The sequence below is a fragment of the Mesocricetus auratus genome, unplaced genomic scaffold, assembly GCF_017639785.1.
Source record: "Mesocricetus auratus isolate SY011 unplaced genomic scaffold, BCM_Maur_2.0 Super-Scaffold_100004, whole genome shotgun sequence".
In the NCBI taxonomy this organism is placed as follows: Eukaryota; Metazoa; Chordata; class Mammalia; order Rodentia; family Cricetidae; genus Mesocricetus; species Mesocricetus auratus.
In genome coordinates, this window is record NW_024429189.1 from 82492252 (window position 1) to 82501323 (window position 9072).

The 9072-nt window shown below is 38.5% G+C and overlaps 1 long non-coding RNA gene across 1 annotated transcript; it reads left to right on the forward strand.

Annotated features, from left to right (window-relative positions):
* Nucleotides 1–7186: 7186 nt before the first annotated feature.
* LOC121140231 lies at nucleotides 7187–8350 on the forward strand. Its single transcript, XR_005877023.1, has 2 exons — nucleotides 7187–7521; nucleotides 8218–8350. It is a non-coding gene; the product is annotated as an uncharacterized LOC121140231 (long non-coding RNA).
* Nucleotides 8351–9072: the final 722 nt, after the last annotated feature.

Consider the following 9072-nt stretch of genomic DNA (forward strand, 5'->3'; position numbering starts at 1 on the left):
ATGCAGGGTTTGTTCTTCTGTGACTGGCTGCTCACTTAGCATACTGTGGGAACACAAAGTAACGCAGCTGTGAAGGGAAACATTATGGAGTTTCCTCCAGAACTTTAAAATAGACCTAGCACAGTCTCATTTCTGGGCACATGCAGACTTATTCATTGTCTTGCTACATTTCTATTGCTGTGATGAGACACTTTGACCGTGGGAACTTAGAGGAGAAATCATTAGTCCAGGCTTACAGTTTTAGAGGGTGAATTCATGACCATCATGGAGCATGGCCACAGGCAAGCAACATGGTACTGGAGCAGTAGTTGATAGCTTACACAGTGAAACAACAACCATAATGCAGAAAGAGAGAGAGCTAACTGGGGATACTGTGGGTTTTTGAAACTTAAAGTCCTCTCCCAGTGTCATACCTACTTGGACGAGGTCACACCCATAATACTTCCTAAAGAGTTCCACCACCTGAGGACCAAGCACTCAAATATGATCTTTGGGGGTCATTCTCATTCAAACCATCACATTTGCAACTGTCAATACGCAGAAGCAACCTAAGCATCTATCGGTAGTTGAGTGAATGCTGCTTCCCGGATCACTGTCACTGTTACTCTGTGAGTTCGAGGCCAGCCTGGTCTACAGAGCGAGTTCCAGGGCAGGCTCCAAAGCTATGCAGAGGAACCTGTCTCAAGAAAACTAAACAAACAAACAAACAAACCCGAGATAACATAACAAAACAAAAATGAAATAAATATTGGAATTAACAAATAAGGGCCTAAAACCTGGGATTATTATCCATGTATTCAAAGAATTAACGAGAAACACAAACACAATAAGAGAATGAAGTTTTTAAGCAGAAATTTCTTTTGTGTGTATATTTGTATGAGGGTATCATTTATGAATACATGTGTGCATGAAAGTACATACCCATGTATGCGTCTACTGAGACCAGAGAAGATTTGTTTTCCTAGTCTAACAAAATTTCTCACCCAACCTGGAGCTAGGCTGGCAGTCAGGAAACCCCAGTGATGCCCCTGTCTCCACCCACCACAGCAATGGAGTCACAGGTATGATCATAGCTCTGAAAAAAGCTGTTATTTTCATTTTAATTTTTTATATGTATGTGTTTGTACATAGGAGTGCAGAAATCAGAAGAAGGCATCACCGGATCTCTGGAACTGGAGTTGCAGGCAGTTGTGTTGAGGGTGATTGGAACTGAACTCTGGCCTTCTGCAAGAACATCAGGAACTCTTCACCACTGAGCCAACTCTCCAGCACAAGAGTGTTTTCTCACATAGATGCTATGATCCAAATTCAGGTCACCATGGTTGCACAGCAGGCTCTCTTCCCACAAAGCCAACTCTGCAGCCCCTTATGTAGAAATTTCTTAATCTGAAAAATCTGCCTGATGGATTTGACAGTAGATCACACACTCTTATAGAAAACAGAACTGGACACCTAAAAAGAAGAAAAGTGATGTAATTAAAGAAGGAAAGAATTTAAAATTTTTACATCATGCCTCAAGTATGTGGGACAATTTCTAATTAATTGATATTTAGGTAATTAGAAATTTTGACAAGGCTAGTACAGTCATGGATCTTGGAGGAAAACCTACAACCATCACTTTACTAAACCAGCATAATCCCTAACTATTTGTCCTTATACCCACAGATAAATACAGTTCTCATCCCTCATCAAGGAAACTTCTCTTTCCAACAGATGGAGACCATTACAGAAAACCACAACCAATCAAAATGCAGAGCTTCAGAGTCCAGTCCCAACTGATTCATATATAAAACAGTCCCACACCTACGACTCAGGGAGCATTGTAGAAGAAAGGATAGAAATACTGTAAGAACCAGAAGATTGGGTACTTTGCTGTGAGACTATGTTTCCTAGTAATGTCAAAAGCTACACCGCATAAAGTCTCACCAATATAACTGTCCAAAAATGAGTTGAACAAGGACAACACCAATAAACACATCAAGTGGATAGGGGAAAGACCATGAGTCCTCAACCCTACACAAAGAACTATACACATCTAAGGAAAGCTGAGAGCCGGAGAAATCATCTTCCCCAGGGATGAGCACACCAACTGGTTATCCACTATCAACTGCTTGTTCCTGAAAACATACATACAAGTTTACATTACACAGACTGAGCAGGCTGTATTTAAGATTATGTATGCATATACATATGCATGTGTATATGCATATGACAATTAACCATGAATTTGAAAAAGAGCAAGGAGGGTTATATGGAAGGATTTGGAGGGAGGAACGAGAAAGGAGAAATGATGAAATTATATTACAATCTCAAAAATAAAGGAAAAAGTTTAAAAAGAAACAATATGCTGAAACATTTAAGAAGACATTTCATGAAATGCATTAGATAATTTATAGTAAATGAAATGGATTACAATCACTATGCTAGGCAGCAGATAATTTTAGACAAAATGATAATTAGATTATTGTCTATTAATAAAATTCTGCCTTATAGGAGAAAGGAAAAACAAAACAAGAATAAACAAACAGAATAATCAACTACTCAGATGCACAATAATAGAACTAATTTTTTAAATGCTAAGAAACATGGGAACAAAAAGAGTGGTCACCATGATTCTACTCATGTGAAACACTAAGAAAGCTAAAAACCAAAACAACCAAAAAACTCCAAATGACAAAAAAAGAGAAGACTATTTGCATGAGTCTAGGGTAGAGGCTGAGAAAGAATGAAAGCAAACATGACAAGATTATTGTAAAGTTAACTAGTGACAGCTACAGAAATGTCTGAATTTGTAAAAAAAGATCATGGGGTACACTTAAAATGTTTTTTTTGTTTTGTTGTTGTTTTGTTTTTTAAGACTGGATTTCTCTGTGTCACCCTAGCTGTCCTGAAATTTGCTCTGTAGACCAGGATGGCCTCAAACTCAGAGATCCACCTGCCTCTGCCTCCTGAATGCTGGGATTTAAAGGTGTGCAACACCGCCATTAGGCTGGATGTGTTTTATTATATGAAAATTGTACTCCAAGAAGAGTGACTTCATTATAAATGTTACAGGAGCACAAATATAAGAAAACTAAAACCAATTTCCTCAACCATGTAGTTTTACAGAGAAAATTAAGGTATTATTGAATATGTGCCTACATAGATGGACAATAAACTGTGTTCATGGATGGGCAGACTCAACATCATAAAATGCCACTACCCTTCAAATAAAGAAAAAATTCAAAGAGTGGGACTAGGGCTGTAGCTCAGTAGTGGGACACTTGTTTGGCATGCATGAAGTCCTTGATTCAGTTCCTTAGTACTGAAGAAAAAACATCAAAGTGAGAGGTGGGAACAGCCAGTTAACTTTTATGAATAATGATTCTGAAGGCCGCTGGGAGAGACTGGAGATGAGGCAACCAGCGAACAGCAAAAGCGGGAAGGGGCCTGTACTCCATCATAAAAAACATTTCATGTATGTTTGTTTTCCTCTTTTGCAGATTGAAATATTTTAAATTGCCTTACAAAGTGAGGTTTACATATGGGATTGTCACACACTTTTCACTTTGGTATTCCTTTTTCTGGGGAAGGGATTCACTGTGCTGCCCAGGCTTCTCTAGCAATCGAGCTTCAGCCAAAACAGTAGCCACAACTACGCAGCATTGAACATGGATGGATTTTATTGAAAACAGAAAACAATTTGATTTTGTTTTGAAAGGGAGCAATAGCAAAGGATTTACCTATAAATTTGTCTTCCTGACCACCAATTATTCGCCAAGCTAGACTAACATTTAAACCAGCTATAACACAGGGTGACTGGGGAGTCCTTGTGTATTTTCTTCTTGTTGTTTATTTTCTTGTACTGGGCATTGAACCCAGGGCACTACAAAGGCTAGGGAAGGGTTCCACCACCATTGCATTCCCAAGGTATCTTTTCGTAACACTAGTCAATTTAACTCATAATTTGTTGTTACAAAACCTGATAATTTACTTAATTAGACCCTTGAAAGAAAATTCGTAACTAAAAACCAGCTTTACAGAAGAAAAGGCCCTAACAAATGTCATAAAATCTTAGCAGTGTAACCCAGTATCCAGAATACTCCAGTATTTTTCTCTCTTTTTCTTTTAATTATGGTTATAATGAGGAAAGGCAATGGGTAAATAGAGAGGCTAGAACCCTGGGTGTGATGTCTTGAGGCCCATATTCAACACTTTGTCCTGCCAAGTCTCTTAGGCCTAAAGTCACATCTGTCTTCTGCGTGTCACAGGTTAAGGCTATGACTGTAGGATGTATGACTCTCTGAAGATGTCTTCTAGATTGAGTTGTAATATGTTAACTGGAGAGATAAAGACATTTGGAAAATTCTTTTCTTGTTGCAACCTCTCCCTGTTGAAGAACCTAGCTTTGAAACTCTGTGCTGAATAGTGATCTCTTTCTTCCAGATAATCATCAGATCTCTACCTCTCTACATAGGGATTATTACGGCTAGGACTTGAGACAGATTCATTGTACATATGTCTTTTGAAATTCATATAATTAAGTCAAAAGAAGTACATTATTATGTATATATACAATAATACAATCTACATATTAAGTTAGTTACTACTTTACCAATAATCACATAAACTAACCGTATACCCTTCTCTGAGTGAAAAAGAAAAATAGAAATGCACCTATTATCAGGAAACAAATTTCTTAGAGACTAGACATTTTCCTCCAATTGAACAGGGACTATCTACTGGCACTATAAAATTGTTGGGCGAACTTGAGATATCAATGAGAACAGACTTCATATTAGTGTAAAGAGTAGAAATAAGAGTATTTTCTCCACCAATGTCCACTTTATTCTGTCATATTCTTAGACTAAATCTAAAAATGATTATTTTAAGAGCCTAGACAAGACACATTTACAAAATTATTTGGTTTTGATAGTTGAACAGGAGCATTCTCATTGAAATTGCAATTCCAGAATTAGAATGTGCAAATGCTTAGAATTTTCACTTCCAGATAAGGAAAGAAAACCAGTAATTTTATGAGTCATTAGCCCAAGTAACAGTGAAGACTGAGAATATAAAAATAGAAAGAGAAATTAGAGAGGTTAGCAGAAGGTATCCATACTATTAAACAACAACAATAACAGTAAAACAAGGAATTGAAAGAAATAAGTTCTTCAAACAAGAACACTCTATTCTGTCTCAGATCAACACAGAGCTGACTTGACCATTTAAATGATCTGAAGCAGACCTGAAACTACTAACCAGAGTGATTGTTGACATGCTTTATATATCACTATGTCATAGTATAATACAGTGAGTATATCAACAAATACATCTGAAGACACACTGTTGTTATATCATGGTAGTTTGGACTGGTTTGAAAGGGTTGCTTGGAAGAAGCATAACTCTGAAACTACCTTGAAGGAAGTAAAATAAATAGACACTCAGAGACATGAAGTCCAAATAGTAGTTTTTGTAGGCTATGCACGAGTAATATGTGGAAAGCAAAAAGATGGGGCAAAGAGAACGACACTGATGGCAAAATAGTAATAGCAACTCCTGTACAGACTGGTAGGTGCCAGTCTGAGCATTCCACAGAGGTCTGTTCCTGTAAGCCTTTGAAAGCTATGAAGTGGCTTCTGGTTTTATTTCCAGATAAGAAAACAGAAGCACAAAGATGTCACAAACCTCAACTCCAGTCTAAGAGTCTTGATTCCAGCACCAGTTTATGGGAACCTCCCTGCATGCTCTTTTCTTAACCTGTAACTGTCCTAGAAATTAAAAAGAATTGAAATACTTGGGGAAAAAACAATTTGTATCTGGGGCGGAGGAGGGGGAGATAAGGACTTAACAAAAAAATAATTGGCAACGTTGTACTCAAATGTAGGAGCAATTCCATTATTTTCTATGGGGACAAAGAAGCACTGAAAATCCACTTTGACCTCCTAAGTTTATGAAGAAGCGACATCACTTTAGGAGTCCGTACAGCAGATAGAAAACGCATATGCATGAAGACATATGTACAAGCATATTTCTTGCAGTGTTTGTGTTCATGAAAGACAGGAGATCAGTTGAAATGTTTCACGATAGAAACCCAATTAAATAAATTACACTTCAGCCTCGCAGTCGATCACCTCCTTCCAAAGAATGGAGAAAGATTTGTGTCCCTGATACACTGAACAATCTCCTACATGCATCATCTGTTAAACCTTTTGAGTTGTAGCATTCTGCTTGCATGTGTTTCTGTGCTCCACATATGTACAGTGTTGTCATGTATGCAGAATATGTCAGATGCCCTGGAAATGAAGCTGCAGGTAGCTGGGAGCCACCATGCAAGCTCTGATAATCTAGAAAAGCAGCCAGTGCTCTTAACTGTGCAACCTCCTCTCCAGCCCCCACTATACATTGTCAATGGTAAAAAGCAATGAACTTGAGAGGGCCAGTAAAATGGCTCAACAGGTAAAGGAGCTTACTGCCAAGACTAATGACCTGAGTTCAGTCTTCTGTACACACATGGTGAAAGGAACTGACTCTCATAAGATGTTCTCTGACCACCATGTACATGCCATGGCATGAAAGTGTGTGAGCCCACGGGCACACGTGCACACACACACACACACACACACACACACACACACACAGGCACCCGCACACACCATAAAATAATGAATGTAATTTTTATGAAATATTCTATAATGCTTCAACTTTCAGTGTGATTCCTGTTTTCCCTTATCAGATGCTACCATTTCAATGTGAAAGCAAATGCTGGTGACATATGCTTAAATATGTACATGTAAGAACAGAGAAAGGGAGTATATTGAAATGGTCCATTAACAATGCCAACAAGGATTGTCAAGGAGGAGAGATGTCCCTGGGGATACATTTGGAAGGAAGTCATCAATTATGGTATACTCTTGATTATTTGGGTGCCTTACCATGCTAGGGTATTACCCACTAAAAGCCAATAAAAGAAAATAACTCAAAGCTGGGTAGGGTGGTGCATGCCTTTAATCCCAGAGCTTGGGAGGCAGAAGCAGGTGGATCTCTGTGATTTCAAGGCCAGTCTAATCTACAGAACAAGTTCCAGAACAGCCAGGGCAATACAGAGAAACCCTATCTCAAAAAAAATAGATAGGCAGATAGATAGATAGATAGATAGATAGATAGATAGATAGATAGATAGATAGATAGATAGATATTTGAAAGAGGAAGGAAGGGAGGGAGGGAGAAAGGAAGGAAGGAAGGAAAGAAGGAAGGAAGGAAGAAAATAACTCAAACTTCACCTCCATCATAGAACAGTGAGGAAATTACTCCATAGAGTCTGGCCTAATTTAGAGAATATGTATACATCAATGAAAGTTTTTATTATTGTTTTGTTTTGCTTCCATTGAGACTTGGTCTCATTATGTTGACCAGGATGGCCTCAACATAATGAGATCAGCAGGGATCCCGATGGTGCACTACCACAACTGGCACAGAGTACCATCTACTGAGCATGAAGACCCTGTGTGAGCCACATCTACAGGATTGCTTCAAACACTGGTTTGTAGGATCTAACAGTTACTCTTGGGCATTATCTTCTGTACTTATAAATTGTTGTCTGTTGAGTCGCTAAAGTTTTAGGTTTAAATTACAGATACAACTCACAGCTCAGTCACAGCTTTTCTTTAGACTAAGTAGCAATCATTTGGGTGGACACAAGCATGGGTCACACCAGGTCACAGTAAGAGGAGTTATGTTGTCCAGACTTAAACTTCACGGTCACATCTTGAAGCAACAAGCTTGCAAACAACAAATGTGAAAATTAACTTGTCTGGCTTTTTTGGGGGTGGTGGTGAATGACAACTTTGCAAAGACATATGCTTCAAACCCAAATGACCACTTGAAATTAAAATTTAAAAACTTTTTGAAGCATAGTCATTTGATAATAATTTGCTTCAAAATAAACAGCATGCTTACTGTGACTCTCCATCCTTAACATGACTCAACAATGTGGTAGATGAAAAACCAAAGTGCTCACAGAAATCATCCCCAAATATCTTCCAGTCCAGTACTCCACCAGATGACTGTTTCTTTGTTGTTTCAGGGGATGCTTGAGGACTGTCTGTGCAAACACTGTCATGCTTATTGGTAGGAAGACAAAGCTCCACGCTAGAGGAGCTGAGGTTCAACAAATAAGATACTCTACACTTCAGGATGCTTTCCTCCTGCAGACTCCCTGTTTTTCTCTTTTCCCAGGGACCCCTAGATACCCTACTACCAGGAAGAATGACCCTGTGACAGCACACTCTCGTGGCTCAGTCTCTACCAAACTGTAGCTGCAGACAAGCTAATGACATCAAAACCCTCATTAAAACCAAGTTACCTGTGACTTCTTGGCTTATAAAATTTGTGTTTTTTATTTCTTGTGAAGTACTGTGACTGCATTTTTCTTACACAGTAATGGAATTCCTAATACATAGATAAGTCACCCTGTGAGGACTCTGCCTTGATTTCACTTGTAAATATGTCACAGAATGTTGAACTAGGCAGCTGGGGAGATGGCTCGGTGGTTAAGAGCACTGGCTGCTCTTCCAGAGGACCTTAGTTCAATTCCCAGAATACACATGGCAGTTCACAACGGTCTGTAACTCCAGTTCCAGAGTATCCAACATCCTCATATGGACATACATGCAAGCAAAAACATGGATTCACATTAAATAAAAATAAATAATTTAAAAATAATGTTGAATTGGAAACCATAGCCCCCCACATATGCCACAAACAACCCAGTTTTTACTGCTAGCAGACTGCCAGTTAGATCCTATTCACTAAAAAATATTTTACAAAACATTCCAAACTAAAAGCCTTGAATATTAAATAGGAAGACAGATTGAAAAAAACAAACTAAAGTAAATGGCCAATTTCATAATTAAGCTGCTTGACATCTTGAATTCACCTAGCTATTATACTTAAGTTGACAAACTAACAGAGAGGGCTTTTCTGGGCATGGTGGCACACACCGTTAATCAAAGCACTTGAGAAGTAGAAGCAAGAAGATCTCTGTGAGTTGAAGGCCAGTCTTGTCCCCATAGAGGATCTCTGAGCTAGAAG